Below are 22,121 nucleotides of genomic sequence, written 5' to 3'. Positions count from 1 at the left end.
GTAACTAAACTCTGTAACTATGAGGCTACTAATTGGATTGACTATACAGACTGTAGGACTGAACAGAGGGGCAGGGGAGGGTGTGTTTTTGAACAAGAGGCCAAACATGTCCAGATCGCTTCTCAGCAAAAGTTTGGAGAGGAACTGCTGCTGTTGGCTCTGAAAGGAGAAGCCCAGTCAGGGTGGCCAAGGATGATTCTTCTTTTGTTCCATCTCTGTCACCTAATCAATTTTCTTTGGCAAGTCCTAAATAAAGTCATATAGTGGTACTAATGTTTTAATATAACACCATGTGTCTATGGCACAGTTATGGCCCCAGACCTCCTGATCCCCCCTTCTGTATCTTGATTCATTAGCAGGCTGAGGGGGTGGCATTTGTTCTGCGGCCGGGCAAGAGAGAAAGGCGTGAAGATGAGCAAAGGAACAATTTCTAACAAGGGAGGGGTGTGGGGAGGGAAGGGAACAAGTAGAATAAAGAAAGAAAGACAAAAAAGAGATTGTAGCCACCATGCAGAAGAAAAGCATCATCATCAAAAACGAGTCAGTGAGTTTGAGAGGAAGGAAAGAATAAGGAGGAAAAAGAAGTTATTGAGTGGAGAGGAAGGAGGAGGAGGAGGAAACGAAGATGCATAAAAAGCACAGGAAGAAGATGATGATGAAGAAGAAGGGATAGAAAGCAGCCCATCTGAAGGGGACTGCTGGGCTCAGCAAGTTAGTGATTACTGATTAGCCAGCTCGGTCCTGTAGGGAGGCCTGTCTGTCCTTGGCTTGGGAAAACAACATAAAAGGGAGCCGGCTGTTTTGTGACGGGACTTGAAAGCTTGGTAGCTATCGGGAGACATTAGCCTTATCAATGGCTGGTCACTAGAGCCGGGCTATATGAAGCAACAAGGGCACTGCTTTTCCAGAAGGAGATAACCAATGCATACCTCGGCCCACATTTGCATGCACTGGGGCAACAGACAGCCAGAGACACACGGCATGACAGACAGGAGAGATGGGCATGAAAAAATGAAAATATAGTGAGGCTGGAAAGGGTAGCTTTGCCAACTGAGGTATTAATGCCAGCCAACTGGACAGCCAGTCAGTCAATCAGTGTGAACTGCCCAGTACCCAGATGGGTGTGGCAACCTGGCAGACAAGTGGAGTGCTATACTTAATGTGCCTAATGCTTCTCAAACCACCCGATCTTCTACTGTCCTGTACTGGGCTTCTACATGTATGTGGGTGGAAGTGAGAGGTTAACAAGTGCAATGGCACCATTCAATCATTGAAAAGAACACATTAACACTTTGTGTGTGTGTGTATGTGTGTGTGTGTGTGTTAGGCTGGTTTGTGGGAGAGTTTTCCATTGGGTTAAGTCCAGTAGTCCAATCTGATGAACTTGGGTCAGTGGAAAAAGCAACTTTGAAAGTGACAGGAGGACTATGGTGAGCTATGACAATATGACAAAAAAACATCAAAAGACTTTCTGGAAAGATCCATGTTTTTCCTGCATCACCACTGTACATAACACATTGGACCAACCCACACGCAAATTTGTGCACCAAGAGAGAAACACACACACACTTACTTCCCCTTTTTACCGCTCCACTACCCCAGCCTTCCCAGTATGTTTGTGCTGATTGATTTTTGTGGGGTAAGGTCATTCTGAACAGCTGCTGATAGACCCGCAATTCATCTGGAGTTCAAAGAGTGCTCAGGTCGGTCAGTGCCGTTACTGTTTGTACTTCACCGAATGGCAACGTCATCAGGCACCCTGCCTTGTCAACAGCGTGGGTGGCAGGGCAGCTAGTCTGTCTGTCAGTCACTTTTCTATCTGCTATCACAGTCACCTAATCAATGCAGTAAATCCACTGAATTTTAATCCTTAGATGTGGACTTCTTAGAATGTACTACACATTGGTCTGCAGATAATAAAACCATATCATCAGAATTTAGCTTGATTCTTCAGGACAATTAAGAGACACACAGTGCATTCTGCACTACACAAAACATTATTAATTATCCATTCATATTGTGACTCAGGTGGATAATCAGTTCATGAGTAACTGGAACAGTAATCAAGATCAAAGAGACAGTGAATGAAAGTTACCTGGGCATAATACACCTGTCATTAACTAAATGTTAGCCTAATCCTGCTTGTCCCTGCAATGTTATGTTTGCAATATTTGCAATGTACAAACATCTGGAACGTGGTTCAAAGCAACACACTCCGCACACCGGCGCCACTTTTCTGCATTTGGCCCTATCTCTCTCTCTCTCATTCTCTTGCGCTCTCCCTTGTTTTCTCTCTCGTCTTTGTCCCAGTTCTAACACCACGGCCTGCTTCAGATCTTGTTTTCCTCTCTCTCAGCTGACTGGCTGGCACACCTTTCAGAGGACAAAGTCCCTGAGTGAGAAAACAGAGGAAAACATACGCGTGCACGCACATCAGAGCACAAGTGCACATGTGTAATCATATGCAAACACAAGCATGCACACTGGGATGCAGAAACATCTCTCTCTCACACACACACACACCAATATACAGATGAATACATGCACAGAGAGGCAAACCTGGTGCGTACACACACAAGCACACACTTCCAAAGTCCTCCAGCGTCATGCCTTCCCACCCTACACTTGATAAACCCTTGTGTGAGCCTGACAAAGCAGGAGAGGGCACTCAGCAGCCTTTGAACACTGGAGCAGGTTGCATAAGACAGCTCAGTGCATCAGTGGACTGTATTCACACACGCCACTGTAGAATACTGTACCCAGCAGTGAATGACTCTGACAAAACTTTCAAGATATCTCAACAAGTCTGACATTTCACTTCTAATAGCACACGTATTGGTCAAACTATTCATTACAGAGAAAACAAGTTTGCAAAAGTTTGGCATTTGGGAAATGCACACATTTATTCTCTTTGTCAAAAGGTACATGAGAAGGTTGATACAGTCTTTGTCTTAGTAGTAATTAGCTTAGATTAGTACAGAGCCCGGTGGCTGGGGGAAACAGCTATTCTGGCATTTTCCCCATGTTAACAACTATGAACACCAACACCTATAAAACTCATAATAACATATATCATCAAAGACATAAGTATCAAACCTCTCATCTAACTCTTGGAAAGGTGCGCTTTCATAAATTATTACTACGAACTGAACACTAAGCTATTACTTAAATATATTTATTGGTTCTGTAAACATTTTTTGTAGTTCTGCATCTCGACTGGAAAAATCTGTTCTAGCTGATACCACCCTGGTAAATTAGGTATTTAAACCAAAAAAGACATGAAATAAGTGTTCCAATCACAAGCTGCTTATGATGAAAACATGCAATACACGTTGAGTTTTTATAATCAAAGGAAAAAAAGCTCAGCAACAAAGCTTAGTGAAAATGATTTGACAGGAACTTCTTTTAAGCTTTGAAGCTCTACAGCCTGTGTCTTGATGTTGAATATTCATTTGTAAAGTGTCTGAATCTAAAAGCTGACAGAGGGACTGAAACACATTGGGTGGTAAAATATGATTTGGATTTGACTTTTAAAATTATTCACATTCCATTGCATCATGCAATACAAAAGAGAAACAAATGTATCAGCATCATGTGGCACAGTTTCTGCTGAAGAACAATAGATGATTGTTGCACAAGTAAATGTCAAAATCAAGGAAACAGCAATGTGAATAGACTCTTTAGTGCAGCATGGTTACACTGACATAGCACGGCTAGGTTCCCACAACAAGGTGTAGGAAATACTATGAGTACAAGTACAAAAGCATCTAGCCAGCAGTTATTCTATGTTTTGTCTCTGTAATTATATAACTTTGAATGTGAGATAAGAGTTGCCCATTTGGTGCCCAGTTAGGTGGGTTTGATGGATTCAATGATATCAGACCTGTGATGCATGGCCTTGGATGGTGAAACATACTACAGATCCCTGTGAACCTGAACAGGATTATGTCAGCGGAGAAACTGAGTGAATGAATGACATTGTCTTTAACTGCAGAATGTCAGCTATAATTTGAGGGTATTATCAGCCATATCGGGTGAACAGTAAAAGGTCTACGACACTGGCGTCCCCTAGTCTGAGTGTTTGAAGCATTTGGACAACCCCAATTCCTGCAACACCAAAAGATATTCACAGTTTAAGGAAATATTGTATGCATGTCAATTTGTGTCAGTGATATTCTGGGTGTGAGACTGTGTTACAAACTAGAGATATGAGGTTTCATAGTAGTGAGCATTAAGGCATGAAGGTCTAATAAAAAGATACTATAATGGCATTATGGAGAATGTAGAATCCAGTGTTTTTGGAGCTTGACCTATACTGTAGGCTAAAAGTTAGAATATCTTTGGCTTTGATGCTTTGATTGTGAAGATTCCTTTGTGATACTTTGTGGATGTGTCGTATTAAATCGCTACAATGCCATCTTTAAGTAGCCAAATATTTCCTCTGAAATTTTCCGGAAAAAGTGGAGCTTTAATTTATACATTTTTAATAGCAAGAATGTGGATGTGTAGAATGTCATATGGTAGAGCAGGATAGGCTGTAATCATTTTGGTTAAATTTGGTTGGCAAACATGTTATCAAGAAAAAAAAAACAATAAGGAAAAAAGTATACTCATTTGAACTTTTGCTGGGAATTGCCAAATCTAATTGTGCTATCTCAATGCAAACTATAAATCAACAAAGAATATTTTTATTTGTATTTTGAAGCATTTTAATAGTCATGTGTTTACTGGAAGCATCTTGGCTGTCATACAGATTATGCAGGACTGAGTTCCTAGTGTCTACATCCATAAGGAATGAATGGAGAAGTTGTTGAAGTTCAAAGCAGCAGTTTCCATCCCTGAAGAGGAAACCAAAGCGCTCTGTTTGTCATTGATGTCATCGCCAGCAAACCACACTTCAAACTGGTAATAAGGCAGCAGGGGTATTCACTCCAAAACACAGAGGGCCTTATTTGTTCAAGCCGCACACCCTGCGTGTGCCTCCATGCTTCTACTGCCGCTGTGCGCTAATAGTTCCCACATCAGACTCTCTCAGTGGCCTCAGTCACATATGACTGCCATGCGTCGCCATATCCATCTACCTCACCTCACCTCACCTCCAACGAGCCTGGTCAATTAGTACGCAGCACAGAGAATGCAACGAAGGCTTCCGAAGGGGCCTCCCAGTGGGGGATGTGAACAGACTGGCTGAGGAAGCAGAGCTGTATTTACTGAAAATCACATTTGGGATGCACTGATAGTGATCTGACTTTAATTTAACTGGTAAAATGGGGATGTAAGTGTATGCATGTGTGTTCATATGTGTGTATAAAGCTAGGGGTTTGTGGGAGCCTTGCACTGAGTAATTGAGACCGTATTTTCAAACAGCCCAGACCAGATCTTGACTCAATCACGTCTGGCCCCATGGATGGGGTAGACTGGGGTCTACATCATTGTTTGACAATGTGTATGCTGCAGATTGATTTTCTGGTTCCAGTGGAAGGAAGCAAACGGATATGAGAGGGAGGAACAAGACTATGCATCATGAGGAAGGAAGTATAGAAAAGCGTAGCATTTTGACCATGTGCTGCCTTTTTCTTCTGCTTTTATCGATAGCATATTTGACAAATATACTTAGTATCCCATAGAATACACTCATCTACTCATCTTCTTGCCAGGGTGACTGCATGTTGTTGTCTTATAATTCTAAGCTAAAAAAGAATGGGAAATGAAACTGATCAAAATATCAAATGGCTTAATTCCAAATCTATAAAATGTGCCTTGTAAACCAAGAAGGCAAGTCTTGTAACTGTACAATAAGATCATGAATTTTAGAAATGGTTGAGCAAACCACAGCAGTAAATGTCATAGAGAGGTGGGATGGAGAGAGTTAGGAGGTCTGTGAGTGAGAGAGAGAGAGAAAAACTAATCAGTGGTGGTCTGGTAAAACTGGGACTGCAGTCTGCTGGATGCCTTCATCTCCTATAGAAAAGAAACTAATCATACTTGGCACTGTGAAACCGCTAATAACTTATAACTTTTTAATGATTATTTAGTGTTAATCTAAAGCAGATGCTCATTGTCTTTGTCTTTCTTGGACATTAATGTTTTTTTTTTGTAATGTTTTTTTTGGTTTCCTATGTCGCCCACGTGAAATGACATTATTACCTTCCTTGTCTTTCTGGCTTTGCTTAAAAACAAGCATCATTCTAGTTTAGTTAGTGTTTTGGTAGTGTTTAGTTTTACAGGACTACCTCCTAAACAGCATGAGACAAAGCTATGAAACCAGCTATGATTAACACTAAATGATGAAATAAGGTACTCTCAATGCTGCTGCAAGCTGTTCACTGGATGTTTACACCAGGCAATCATAAAGTCTACTGAGGAATAAGTGGGATAATGGATATATCTAAAATTGAATACTTTCCAAATTCGTCTGTTTTCTATAAGTTATTCGTGCATTATGCTTTCTTCTTATTTATTTACTCATTCTGAGGGCTGTTCATTTTAAAATCAGAAAGCCTGATTAGACATTTGACCCAAAGACAGTGATGCTTGTTGTTTACATACAATATGTGGTGCTACAGCTAAGATTACTGACTGATGCAACTTTATGAAGAAGCTTTATGTCAAACTGAAATTTGAATTCTCCTCACATTTTGTATAAAGAAATATAAACTTCTGTATAGCCTATGAATGTTGCTGCAAGAAGCTTTTCCCCCTTTCTGAATAAGCCCACATAGTATTGGTTACAGTACATTATGGGAACAGACAGATGTTTAAGCTGTTCTTTACAAAATTGAGCATTTGGGAGGACCCATTCGGCTGTCAAGTTTGTATTCCACACGTAAAATGGAAGCTAGATATGGCACTGGTTGCCCTGAAACATTACTTTTTCCTCATGCTATTTCAGCACCTGGTGAGCCATCTGCAACTCCTGCACACTTACTGTTGTGTTTGTCCTGCATTATAAAAAGGAAGGGGATTAGCTAGTGTTAATTTTCTTCCTTTTGTTCCATACATCACACAAGGGAAGTTTTCTTCTTTTTAGTAAACTGAGACACATTGCAAGACATTTTTCTCATGAACTACTGTACTTGGATGTATATCCCTATGCAGATCTGGATCCAAATACATTAAAATTATCTATTATTGTCATAAATTTAGGACATTGTTCAGTCTCTGTGCAATTACAGTATGCACGCTCTCTCTCAGTAATTTCTAGTTGCATCTGTTTTTGTTTTGTTTTGTTTTTTCTGATGCCATCGCCACAGCAGAGCAATGTTGGGTTTTTAAAGGAAGTGAAGGGCTTAACAGCTCACACTTTCCAGTGACTTTCTGGAATGTCTGACATAAGCACAAAATTAATTGCGTGCAACAATGAAATTATGTCTTAAACATTTAGCAACTCAGTGCTGTTGATATATCGGAGCAATGTCTTTTCTTTATAATGAGACACATTTTCAAACAATTACTAGAACTGACAGCAATATTAACATGTTGTATTTTAATGTTACCACACTTAGTGCAATTATAATGACACAATTAAGTCATTTTTCTTCTGCACACACTACTTATCCACCATCTGATGTCAAACACATGATCAAAACCAACACACAACAAGGTTTGAGTTTCACATCTTTAGGGATCATCCCACACTAGCTGGGAAACTGAATGTGCGTGGGTGGGTGTTTCATACTTCCAGTTTAACTGCTGTGCTACCTGTAGACCTAGGAGTTTTTGTTCCCCCCTGTCTTTGATCTCTGCTCCATTGTGGCAGAATGACTGACCTCAGTCAGACCTGATAAAACATTCCCCACCTACAATTATTCTTGCAACTCACATGAAGAACATGTTATTCATGATAGGATGATCTCAAGAGTCATATAAAGCCTCCATTAAATCCAGGCATTGTATCAAATTTCAGCTGCTGGGTTAGAAATTGCAATTCTCTTTGCACTACAGGAATGCGCCACAGATGCGAGTACTCAGCAGGATAATGTATACAATATGAAACTAAAAGAAACAAACATATTATACAAAAGTGGTTACCAGTTTCACGGGAAGTTAATTTAAAAAAGAAAAAACAAAAACACAAAACCTACAAGCAGTAACAAAGATAAGTGTAGAAAGATAAGAATGAATGTACTAATACATGACCTAAGGTTTTCATAATATCAAGGAACATATGAAAACAGTTTTCCTCCCCTGTGACGTCAGATTATTATACAGCAAAATACCATAACATCCTGAATGTGCTGTACACTCAAGAAGTGGGTTGCTGTACTGAAGGGGGTGCAGATCAAACACAGTGACCTGGGGCAGATTAGATCCAATTCCACTTTGTTACCAAGGCCTGCATTCATTTGCTGACATTTACCATACAGTAAAGTCAGACACAGCCCTTGTGTCGGAGGCCCCTCATTTGGAGTCTCCTAAACCTATCAGCGGACGAAGAAAGGAAAGGGGCGACTTTAGACGGCAAGAAAGAGCCCGAGAGCATCTGACTTCCATTGCCGAGCTCAGCTTGTGTGTTCCACTCAGCCACTGGTATTTTGAGGAGATGCACAGCACAGTTACCAGAGCCCCACACTCAAACACTCATGATGTCATTGAGGTTCTATCATTACAGGCTGCAGATGATGCTGTGTTGGGCCGGGTTAGTTCCCACGCTTGTTGTCTGCAAACTTTACTTTGGGAGCAATAATGCAGAGAGGTTTTCCGGCTGACACTTCAGTTGCGTAAGAAAAGAGAAAAGAGAAAGCCAGGAGGGAGAGATTCAGAGAAAAAGTGAACATCAACAACAAGACTTATCGAATTTCTTTTTTAAAAGAATTCCTGTTGTATTGTATTTTTCAGCATCTGTCTGAAAGCCTTTTAATTCCTCTAAGGGTTTTCAAAGGCAAACAGAAAGCAATAAACTAGTTCCTGCAGCTCCTGCTGAACAAGTGAAATCTTTGATGGACACATTTCTCATTGCCTTTCACTTAAAAAAATTGCTGTTGTAACCATAATGAGGATCATATATCTTTTCTTCATTCTGACTCCAATGACCCATTCAAAACAACTATCATCATCTGTTATGATCACAACACACAACATAAAATATGCATAGTGAGCACAGGTGTGTGTTTTTTCCCAGCTGGCTATTACAGATTTACAATGTAAGTTGGTGTTAACTTCCAGATAAGCTCAAGTGTACTGCACCACATTCATAATGTGGACAAGCAGGTTTCTTGAAACATCTGAACACTTGGAATGAATTCTTCACTTAAGATAAGGAGTACAGGTAATCTGGTCCAAATAGGCCATCTGCTGTTCCCACAGCCAACAACAGAGGCTAATAACATGCTGCATCCAATCAGATTGTACCAGAGTCAGCCGAGATAAAGGCAAAGCAATAAAACGAAACAATCTGGTGCTTTGACACTACAAGCAAGAGAGCTTGCTATTTCGCTGCTGGGCTGGGGGCAGGAATGTGCTCTTTGAACCAGCTTTATTTAACAGCGGAGCAGCATGCGCACAGCACGCCCTGAGTCTCCGAGCTGGCCCAGGGACCGTTTGCTCCTGGCGTGGGTACGTCAGACGCGGGGCCACCAGGTCAGGGAGCTGGCATCCTCACCCCTGGCACAAGTTGCTCCCCTTGGGGGCGTAGGGGCTGACACTGGGCTCATGGGGAGCACCAGACAGACAGGGGCCTACCAAACAGCTTGTGACCATAACCAACAGTGGCAGAGAACAATGAATGCAATTATTTACAAGAACACAGTCCAAGTCTCTTTTAGTCTCTCCCTATTACGCCTGTTTACTCTCACTCTCCTTTTGCGGGGCAGCATGGAGGGGCTGTGACCCTGTTGGTACAGTCGTCAGCAGGACTTTTTCATAGTGCCCAGGGCTACCCTGCTATTCATCCTCCATTGCCATCAGGCCTGATCAGTGTCCAGCTGCAGCTTCTTCTCTACCAACTGAACATTTTGATGAGAGGTTGAGGGAGACACGTGAAACTGAGGGGGGCAGATCTTTTCTAGCTTTGTGCAAGAGAAAAAAAAATGTATAAAACTGTATAAAAAGAGTAGGGTTTTCTTTAGGTGCAGTGCTGAGGTAATGTGGAAAAGATCCGTCAAGGGTTCAAACAATAATACAGTGGTGAATCATTACTTTCATGCACCATTAGGAAGGAATTTCTCTTTCTATTGGTTTTAACTGCTGAGAACCTGGTACAGACCAACAAGTTTCTGTCAGCACATGGCTGTAAGCTGTAGGGAGGAGCTGAGACCTCAGTGGACAGAAAAGTCTGCAAATACTATATATTTAGTCTCATAAAATGGAATCATGAAATAAAATTTAATGTAATACTTTTTAATGTGATAATATTTAATATGATATATTTAATATGATTTAATATTATATATTTTATATACAACACACTGGTTGTGTCATTGACTGAGATTCCTTTGCTAGCAGAAAAGACAGAATAAACCACTATTGACACCCATCAAAGGTTAAACCCAGCAATAAATTTTCCATAGATAGAAGGTGCTGCTGTCGGTTTAACTGTGTGTTTTCCCAACATCTACAGACTCCCACTGTTTATGAAAAAATGCTAAAATCACCAAGCAAGCTCTGCAATCACTGTATTAATATCACAAGTACTTTTGCACTACTAGAATTCAGGGTCAAGAAAACACTGCCTGTCTTCACCTAGACAATAATAGATTCAACATATAATATATGATCAGCATGATTAAGTCTTAAATCTCAAAAATGAAAAATGTCAGCACTTAGTACTGTTCCATTTGAGTTATTGCTTTAACCAAGCCATTGCGTTGTACAGCATGTCTCTGTATGAAACTTTCAAAGTCTCTGTGTTCTCAATGCATTTTTTTTTTCAAAAACAAAAAGGTAGCTTATGATATTGAAGAGGAAAAGCTAGAGTGGAACAGACGGCTGATTTTATGATGATAGGATATATGATATATAACTGGCTTACTTTTTGGTGAAAATCAGTAGCAACAAAAAACAATGAGTGTCACAAAGGCTGCATGGGCTCTATGAATGTGTGATCTTCTTTGTTTACTTCTGTAACTTTTAATAGTTCTTGTGTGTGTACCTTAGCTGTGCAGGTAAATGCACACATCCTCTGTTGTTTTGTGCTTCTGGATATTTCATGGCCAGTAATGGCGAAAGTTGAGAGTATAATTACACTGATATTGTCTTTTAAGATCTCAAATAGACCCTGTGGGTGAAGAGCGACAGACTGTCTTATATCCTGCCAAGTTTTTGTTGTTTCTGGATTTCCCCCTTTATCTAACACTCACTGAGGAGAATGCATCTTAAAATTGGCAAAATGTATTACATAACATGATAGAATATGCATCATCTGTCAGATCTGAGAGGAGGCACATCTCACCTGCTGTAATGGCTTTATTGTGACAGACCCCAGTGGAACTAGATGACTTCCCCATCCCCTCTTCACTGAATCAACTCCAGCTGAGCAAACAACACACACACACACACACACACACACACACACATATATTATGGAAGCTACAGAAGAATAATAGCACCCAAGATTGTACATACCAACTGTACATGCAAACACAAATGCACGTTCATTCATGCATACACACACACGCACACACACACACACACACACATATACAGTAGATACAGTGAGTTCTATCTGTCATTTCCCCTGTGGCTCTTGGCTGTGGCCCTTTAGGAGTCTCCAGATGAAGAGAGCATGGAGTGTGGCAGAGGGTCCTTCCATAAACAATAAACAACAGTTATCTTGTGTGCGGCCGTCTGTGTCAAGTGGCACATGAAGCCAAGCCCAGCATCTGAGAGGCGTCTGCTCCTCTTTCCGCCTTTGGTCTTGTCTCTTTCAATGGCTTATAAAAGTGTGGATGTGTGTGTACGCCCAAGGGTGTGAGTCTGTGTTCACAGCACAGCACAGGGCTCCTCTGTATTGTATTCTGAAGCTGGCTGGAAGTAAAAAGGCAGAATTAAGAGTGGCGGGGGCAGGAGAAAGGGAGCTGCCAGCACACTGCAGAACTGCAGGGAGCTCCCCTAGATCCCAGCTGCCCAGGACTGGCTGAGAGCTTCAGGCGAGTGCCAGGCTTCCTTGGCCCTCATGGAGGTGGGCCAGAGAGAGTGGGAGGAGTGGGAGGTACACGTCAGAAAAAATGCCAAAAATAATGTCTGGGCCTATATAAAGAAGGCCTTGGGAGACACACAATGCTGACATACACAAGAAAAATTCTACTCTAAAATCTATTGGCAGGTGGGACACATCAGGGGCAATTTGTTTTCAGAGAACAAAACAGAGTTTTCAAGCAATAATTGGTTATATAAGGTGTTCGTATTTTATGAAGCACTGGAACATAGAAGCAAAGAACTTCCTGAGTAGCCCAGTGAAATGGTCTTTCATTATTGGTGGCCTCAATGCCTCTCCTTCTCCACAGGGGCTGGCAACACAGTGGAAAACAAAGTTTATCTGGAACGGTTTAATGCATTATTTGTCTAAAAATCAAGGAAGTGAGTTTATTTTGCAGATAATTATAGCTTTTGTTGTGTTGATGGCCAAGATAAGCCAGAGTTCCGAACCATTAACTGGTTGTGCTTTTTCTGGCAAACGGCAGCACTGAGTTTGTAATGCAGAATGCTCCGTAAGAGATCTGGCAAGAAGTTAGAAGCTCCTAGCATTAGGGGGCAGTGCTCCTTCCACTGCACAATACCAATCAATCAATCAATTTAAAATAATATAAAATTTAAAATAAAACCAGCACAGAACTGTTTTTTTCAGTATTACATTAACTAGTTCTTTAATTTAAAATCAACACACCAGTTCCCACCCTCCTATCTCTCGATCCATTTACATCAAATAACATGACTCAATGAAAAATGGAGGCCATTAACTATACAATATTCAAACCATATGTAAAGCTAATGTCTGATCTGACTCCCACCACACACTGAAGGGAGTAATGCCATACAACCGTCCAAAGTGGAATGTGGGCCCTGAGAGTTGGGGTTCTACTGTAAGCAGTTATAACTACAGCACAGGCTAGAGCCTGTGGAAATCCCCTGGCTGGTCTAGACACTTTTGCCCTCTGAGCTGACCCAGGAACTGGCTGGGGCGCTAATCATGGCACTTGGCAGACAGCAGCATTTTTCCATAGGTCCTCAGAGAAAGCCCTTCCTCTGCAGAGGCAGGTAATCACAACAAGAGCACATCCCGCCCTGATGAGGCCAGTGAATGCATGCCTGCTTTGTCCACTCCAGGAGGAGTTGAGAGACTATTTCTGTGCTTCTGACAGAAACAAATGACCCCTGTGTCACCCTGCCTGTCGGGCTGACTGCCTGCTGGGGAGCTAATGTGGGTGGTGTTCGTCATTGTGTGCTCCCACCCTGGGGCCACTGACAGGAAGTGAGCTCCACTATGACAAGGGAGAAATCCATTTACATTTACAGGCTGTTTACTCACTAACACTATATAAGGGTGGTGGGAAACTCAGTACTGAGGTGTTGAAAGTTCAGGAATGGTACTGCATGTGGCATAATTGGCATGTCAGACTCTCTGATTCAACATACTAAAATTAGTGGCACATGTGGAAAAATAAAATAAAAAATTGATATACTCTATGTTCAGGCCTCTGGCAGTCTCCATTCTCATAATACTGCTAGTTTCCTGCCCTACACGTTTAAAGCATTACCTCCAACTACAAGGGTCTCCAGGTTTGCTTCCTGTGTCAAAGTCCTGACGTATGTTCCCTGTGTTTTCCATAGCTGAACCTTTTCCTTTGGACACCTGGAGTTTATTTATCATGTCCAGAGGGGGCCATTTGGATGCATTTCATTACCACTGCTGACACACTGTTCTCCCTAAAACCTTATTACTGCTCCAGTAGCTACACTGGGAATTTACTAATGACGATGTCAGAGATGCTATTGTTGGACATTTTGTTCCGTTACTGTGAGGAGATGGACTGTGAAAACATCCTATATAACAACCGTACATTACAACGATGAAAGACATGTTTGGTTCTGTGCTGTATTACACATTTTATGGTCTGAAAAGGGACATATTGTTGGGTATTGGTAAATCTTCACCACATTGTTAAATTTACTGTGGTTTTTTTTTTCAGTATTATTCATTCATTTTGGTTGGACACTATAGGTAAGGATGTTAGCAAATCACAGAAGTTGTTTGTTTCACAATGAGGAGCTGAAACATTGGTTGATTTTATACAAACTGCCAACAGTTCCCACAGTCTAAACAGGAGGTCCCAATTTCAGTGGCCACCAAATACTTTGGTGACATAAATGTGGAAGACTTAGCAACAGATCTCATGCCAGACCACTTCTCCTCTTCTCCACAACTATGACTGATCTGAGTGATAAATGTTCTTGTGAGCACAGGCCGACAGAAAAACTCACTTCCTCTACAGTTCAACACCAGAGATAAACCCAGAGCAGGTATGGCGCTCAGGTGGGGTTTGACTGCAAATTCTTTCTCTTGGTTTTCATGCACACATATACACACATACATGAATACAGATCTACTGTTTTGAAGGTACAACATCTATACATATCTGCTCTTTAAACTGACAGGAATTTAAAATATATCAACAACAAGAGAAGCTGCTCAGTGGTAGGATGTGGTGACCACTTTAGAATCCTCAGGCCATACAATGAAGACTTTCCATGATATGTTAAAAGAATAAAACCATATGACTTACATAAAAAGCTTGGACTGCTTGCAAGTGGGATCAGATCTTCGCTGGTCATTGCAGCCATGTTTATGATATCACTCAGTTGTGCCAAGAATGAGTCTGACCCAGGTGCAAGGTCTTCTGTAGGGCCACAACAGGCTGGCAACTTTCTTTTGGTGCTGCTTCTTTCTGTTTTCCATCGTTATCATTCCTACTGTCTTCATAAATAATGGTGTTTGACTTTCACATCTGGATGACTGTCTGTGATAAAAGAACACAGAGAACAAATTTAGAAAATGGTCATCGTGTGGAGACAATCGAGAACTATTTTTTATTCGTCATATCCTCACTAGTCTCCTTTTCTTGTTTAATGTGTGTGTGTCATCTGAGCCTGGGCATGCTTGAGAGAATGCGAGTGACTGTGTACATCCTCTTCTTTCCCTCAGCCCTCAAGACTCCTGATGCTCACAGTGATCTACTCCCTCTTAGCCAGACCCACCAGGCCTAGCCCACCCTGGCATTGGCACCGGCACAGCCAAGCTGACAATTATTATCTACCTCACTGCCCTTGCTAGCAAGCTGACGGGATGGGCAGCATTTGTCTGGCTAGAGTATACTGTATCTGTCTGCCTGTGTAGGGTCAATGAGTCCATCCTGATCCACCCCCTACCTAAAATTAGGCTAGATTCATTGGATAAGATTCATCTATAATAGGTCTGACTTATAAGTCTGGTAACACTGGTGACATAAGTTTGGTGAGAGCTTGTCTAAGAACCTGCTACTTTCAGTAGCCTTATTTGTAGAAATCAGAAGGCAAGGCTGTTAACAAACAGCCGTCTTATCATAGACAGACACTGAGTTCTACACAATGTTGCAGCCGTGTGTTTGCAGGAAACCCCACTCTAACTGACAAGGGCTGTGGTGTGACTCATCCTGGGATCTTCTGACTATGTGGTCTCCTCCAAATCCTCCTCCACCTCTCCTCTCATTACTGACTGGTGTACGCCAAATAGAATCCCTCACAGTCACTGCCATCATTTTTATCATTCTGGGGCAGGTAGCAGAGTCTTTGCAGCTCACCACTTAGTGACGATGAACCTGCAGCAGGGATCATTGCTGCTTTCATTTCAACAAGCTCTGGCAGCATCATTGTATACCTTTATGACTCAACCATAAAGTGACAAACTGATGTGGGATGGGTAGAGCCAAAAGCTTTTCCTTTAAAATGACTCAACTCTGACTTCATACAAGAACCATCATTTCTACCACTGTCACCAAAGACTAGCTTTTTGAAGACCTTTGTGACTCATCAGGGAGAGCGCAGTGCTGAGGAGAGGGCAGAGGCAGTTGGTGTAGGCAACACCATAGAGAAAACAATAAAATGTAGATAATGACAGATATGGCCTGTGACACAGATGGGCTGGGACTGTTTTAGATAGACACCCTCTTCATCAGTCTGAAATTGCAGAGTTGGAAAGAGCACTCTTGAAGGAAACATGACTGGAATTGAAGGATCAAAGAGGGAGGACTTGTGGACTTACATTATAGCCTACAGATGGTGCAAACTGGTGTTTTGTGTGTGGTAATGCAGATGACTGTGTACAATAATTCATACTCAGTCATATGTGGAAATGGATTTTTAAATTCTATTTATGAAGTATCCTTTCTGTTGTTTGTCATGTAACATTGCGTGCCCTGTCACTAGCTCCATCTACTGGTACTTGACACTTTGGCCTAAACTATTAATAATTAAAAATAGACTAACACTCATGACAGCAAATGATCAAACATTTTTTAAGCTAAAAATGAACACATTAACAGCACATAAACAGCTAAATGAACCCAACTGTCCTTCAAGGCGTGTTAAAAGTTGTATTTTTAGGGGTTTAGGGTTGTGGTGAGGAGTGGGTGGCTCAGCGCTGACCCCTATTCATCTCAGTCAGATACAGTAGACTAAGTAGTGGAGGGACGTTCAAAGGCACTGCACTCCACAAACATGAAACGCACAGCATATACACTCTCTCTCACACACATTCAGAGGTCAAGAAACAGGCAAACCACAGTAGCGAGACTAGCGACACTCTATACACCCATCCATCTGTGCATACATCCATCTTGAAAGTGAATTCTGGGAAAGGAAACTAACTAAAGAACCGGACCCTCAGTTTGTGCACATAATTCCTCTCTGGTTGAAATCAGCTGTGCAAAAACACTGTTATTTTGTCTAGGTGAAAGTACTCCATATCCACACCTTCCTGCTCCTCCTGCCCCACACGTGCGCCTGGCATGCCAGACCACTCTCCCAGTCCTGTAACCACACATTTGCACTACTATACAGTGCACTATACACTGATCTTGAATTAGAAAATGCAGGAATTAATATCATCAATTCTATATTATTCTGTTTTTGATAAAGCCCTCACTACAAATTTCCTGCTTCTCAAGCACACATACATGTATCTGAGCATAGTGGGAAACAACTGATCTCTCTCTGTTTGTTCTTTAGTTCAACTTCAGGGCAGAAGAACTCTAGTCAGATTTTCTCTGGGGAATTTAAGGAACAAAATGTGAAAATTAACAGCAGAGATAAGAGATAAATTTGTGATATACCAAAGAATTTCTTGAGATAACCCCACTATGTCAACCAGAAAATATGGTCAAAATACAACTACACAAACATCATCTGGGTCCGCAAATATCTACAATTCATGGAAGATGCAATACCCGTGATAACCCTTCCTGTCTCCATCTACAATCTTTAAGAGCTGAAACATCAAAGCTTGGAACAGTGCCATATTCTCAAAGTCAAAATGACCACTTGTCTCAGCTTGGATGTGATCCTAGAAGTTTTTGACATCAGTGTCAACGAGACAGGCAGGCTCATTCAGACAAACTAGCTCCTTCCTGGCTCGGTTCTCTTGTTCTCACAAGATCCAATACATTCATAACCAAACAGTGGTCAACAGCACAAGAGGATCAAGGACATAAAAACCCTGTGATTCATAAGCGGTGCCAAAGGGTTTTCCATAATACTCAACACTAAATTACAACAAATCAGTACCGTGCAGCTGGGAAATATAATTCACAACTTTAGTCAACCATTGTTCCTGATGTACACCCTTATAAACTCAATATCTTGTAAGCATATGAATGCTATTCTGTTCTATTCTGTTTGTTTTTTTATCCTATTGTGGTGGGTCCCTAGTGGATCCACTGGAGAATGCTTAGAGTATAATCTAACCATCCGTCATACTAAACTTAAGTTTACTTGTACAAAGCAAATTTTTTGCAACTGATGACTGTTTTCAAAATTCATTGACCTCTCAGTTTTTTTTGAATAAACTAATTAATGGTTCAAACCACAAAGAGTGCAAAAAGACCATCACAAATTCTCCAAGGCTGAAATGACATACAGTCACATTTGACAAGTTAAGACAGCACATATTTGTCATATCTTTTTGTTATATGTCTTATAGGATAAATACATTACCAGTATTGCTGACAAATTATGATGAATCATTTGAGCTCCATGGGTGTAGGTCACAAAGCAACTGTAAACTGTAAACAGTTCCCTCTAAACTTCACAACTACCTTTTTTCACAGCAAAAACTTTGACTTGTCATATCAGGAAAAGCACAGGTGCAACTAATCAGCCTAACGATGGCTCAGTTCCATTAAGTGTCCCAGTAAGCCACTCAAACGAGAGAGTATGGATGACACCAGCCCCCTGGCTAAATGGAACAGTCATCATTAATGTTATTAATCACTTTTTCCCCCAGATATTTGCCTTAGAGATCAGACTTCTATCAGTATTTTAAAGCCTCCTGTAATAAATGTGAAGATGTTGTTCATCGTCTTACTTAACTGAGTGAATTAGGCTTCAGATTTGTGCAGAGAAAGCAATATTTTGAAATAAATCTATTGGAATTTTAACTCATCTTGATCAGTTATCTCTGTGAACTTCTACAGATAGCCAGTATCGCCTTGTATCGTATCATATTTTTTCCTCTCATTATTGGTTGCCTCTGAGATTTACAAAAAAAAAGAAAAAAGATTTTAATAGTAACATTTTTCATGGTCCCTCAACCATGGAATGTGATGAGGGGCCATGTCTGAACATGGCTAAACCAAGTCATTATCATCTTTGAAGGTTTGTTCACAATGGTGCACTTTACAATTATATTGCATGAAACATGACTTTGGTTATTATGTTTGTATGTAATGTTTCACTCCTCCTGCTCACTCACTCACACATACACATTTAATCCTTTTCCCTGTCTCACTTTGTAACACATTCTTCCTGGACATACACCCTCCATTATCTGTCACTCTCATCTTGTCCTTTCTGCCTCTCACTGGCCCCTGGCACGATCTTGAATATTCATAACTGTCCTCTGATGAGCATGCTAAATGGGTGTCAAGATGATTTGGCCTCATGACAGAACTGGATTGTCTTTGATAAGCCCCGACTTGAGCCAGAACAAGGCAGCAAGGAGGAAAAGAGCGACAGAGAGAAAAGAGACATTGACCCCAGAGAGGTTTTTGGGTACTATGTTCAACCAATCAGAACCCTGGAGCAGGACCGTTAGAGCAAGGCCTGGGCAGCAATGGAGAGGTCAGTAGGGGGGCGGACCCCTGTGGTGGCCCCGGGGGTGAAAGTCATTGTCACCAGGCTTTAATAGGTCCCAAAATTCCTCAACTGACCAAAACCTGTGAACGATTGAGAAACGAAAGACATTTGTGATTCAAATAGGGCCTCTGGGGGCTCCACCATGAGGTCTTCAGTTGGAAAAGCTTCTCAGAGGAAACAAACACTCCCCCATACCCACAAGGATAAGCCAACCTGGTCCCCCTTTTTTTGGCTACAATTTCACATTTTCATATTTTTACATCACAAAACTCTGGGACTTAACTTGATTTACTTTGACTTGGGAACAAAAGCAGCATCTATTTAGAATATAAATTATTTAATTCATTTGGCCATATGGCAAAGTGAATAATTCAACGTTCAAATCAGGGTGGGAAAGAAAGCACAGTAACATGATTTGGTGTCTTTTCTGCAAAGAAATTCCACTATTAACATTATAAAAAAAATCTTCTTTGTCATGTCAAGAAATGCTTGTTTTGAACAACAGCAAAACAGTTTGTCAAGACCTACACTGCCACATTTTTTTTGTTTCAGAAGGTAATAATTTCCCTTCGTTCATTCATTTATTTATCTATTTATCATTCTGTTCGCATTAGTTTGGCATAAGCTACACACGCCACCTCCAAACTCAAGAGCAGCAATAATAGGAGAGAGTGATTTCTTTATTTGATAGTCCCATTGTAGAAGTCCAACTTTCCTATAGGCACTTAAGACAAAGGCTAGAGAGCAGAGCTGATTTAAGGATTTGTTTGTATATGCTGTACTATACTTCATGCCGCTGCATGTCCAGGTCTAAATGGTAACCCATCACCTGATATTAAGTTTATAATTTAGGGAGTAAAACCCCCCATAGACAACATGCCAACAAGACTCCTGACCAAAAAAACAACAACTGCATTTTAGCCTCTGCTATACACAGACCAGTCCAGGGAGTCACAGGTGTTTGTAGTTTTTAAATAACTGATGACAATTTACATGGTTTATTAGTGATGCTAACATTCTTACAGTATATGTTCTGATGAAGGCATACAAATATGTAAGATTTTATCCATCATGTAAAAGCACATACAGAAATCCTAATTAATCCTATGAGTAAAACAGTCTAATCTGAGTTTACGGGCTGAATTACTATACCCCTGGTTGTTACATAAAACTTATCATCCCATGGGAGGCATCAAGGGCTAGACTACATGCATTGTTTCCTCTGTCAGCATTGCAACCTCATCTGGCCTCACTGTTCTGTTACACAGTAGACCCTGCCCTGTCTGGATGGTAGACAAAGACCACCAACCACCCTCGAACCATCCTATTCCACAATCTGCTATTGGCAGCCCACATTTATCAGGCACATATAAACATGTGCATGCACACTCACACATGACAAAAAACGCAGTGGAAATCACAAACCTGCTCACTAATCTTCACTAAATCTGTCCCCCCATTTGGCTTTATCTGTCTTTTGTTATCAGTGTTGGGGCTGGAGAATGGGAGGGGATCACAAGGGTAAGACTTCTTTTCTAGCATCTGCTTAAAGAGAGGGGGGCCGGAGAGGAGAGCTAGGCAGGACAAGGGGCCTCCCCTTACTCAGCTCCTCAACCCTCCACACCCCAGCCCCCAACTCTGATATTTTTGGAAGTCTTTTTTCCTTTTTCCTTTCCTCTAAAACCCAAATAAAGTGTGTGATGGATGAGTGAGCAGAGGCAACACCTCCCCCATCAATCTAGGGCCAGCCGGGTTTAAGAAGGAGGGGGAGATCTTCCCTACACAGGCCTCCAGAGGACCCAGCAGCATGCCCCCCATGTCTCTCTCACACACACCCACTGGATGCACACATGCAGCATCAACCATTTAATTGTCATGCACAGTGTTAACAATACCTGCAAGTGGAAATGCATGTTGAATGCACAAGCACAGAACACATATACAATATGGGCATGCAATGACAGATAAGCAGCGCTCTCAAACCTCAGACCTCAGTACATAGACTCCACCACAGCACAATTAACAACCCCTTTACAGCCCCAACAGCACCCTCCAGTCTGTGGACCCCCTATGCTCACAGAGAGCCTGATTTCAAACCAAATATGTGAAATATATAATTGCCATAACCCAGACAGGAAGAAGAACAAGTGAGGGGGAAAAAATGCAAAAGAGAGAACAGGAGGGGTAAAGAAAAGAGTGTGGAGAAAGGAGACACCAAATGGTCCTGGTTAGTGGCTGCAGAGCACAGAGAGATCTGAACAACACAGTCAGACTCTCTCTGTGAGAGCACCACCAGCACAAGGAGTGAATTCCAAGAGAGTGTCGTCACCAGGAGCAAGGGAAAGGCAGGGAAGTGGTTTTAGAAGAAAAAAGAAAACCCTGGTTTAAGCCTCTGGGTAAGTTTGTGGGTGGTTTGCTGGGTGGTGTTGTATATATACACTCTCTATATACTGTATGTGTGCATGTGGGCACATAGGTAGGCTTTGGGGGGTCCATTGCATGGGAGGTTGCATTCTCATATACACACAGGTACAAGACCAACATTATGCTTTAAGAAACCAAACATATGTATTATAAACTGCAGATGTGCACTGAATATACACAATAAGCACATCCGTGCAAAAATAATAGCTGATGACAATCTGATGGACTGACCACTACTGAGGGCATCTCAATACCATACCCAAAGGTACTAGTTTATTAGGTTCACCTGTACAATTTAACACAGTCCAATAAATTGTCCTTCATGAGACAACACTTTTTTTCTTGAATTTGTGTTGGACAGAAGTTCACTTAAC

General features: G+C 41.4%; 1 long non-coding RNA gene across 2 annotated transcripts in view; it reads right to left on the bottom strand.

Annotated features, from left to right (window-relative positions):
- Positions 1-22,121, bottom strand: part of LOC108901857 (uncharacterized) — a 105,184-nt gene that overhangs the window by 38,064 nt on the left and 44,999 nt on the right. For both annotated transcript variants that reach the window (XR_007813998.1, XR_001963967.2), the window contains exon 2: positions 14,721-14,954. This is a non-coding gene — a long non-coding RNA (uncharacterized LOC108901857). The remainder of the gene's footprint in view (positions 1-14,720; positions 14,955-22,121) is intronic.

The sequence above is a fragment of the Lates calcarifer genome, linkage group LG10 (assembly GCF_001640805.2).
Source record: "Lates calcarifer isolate ASB-BC8 linkage group LG10, TLL_Latcal_v3, whole genome shotgun sequence".
NCBI lineage: Eukaryota > Metazoa > Chordata > Actinopteri > Centropomidae > Lates > Lates calcarifer.
This window is presented reverse-complemented; position numbering and strand designations above follow the sequence as displayed.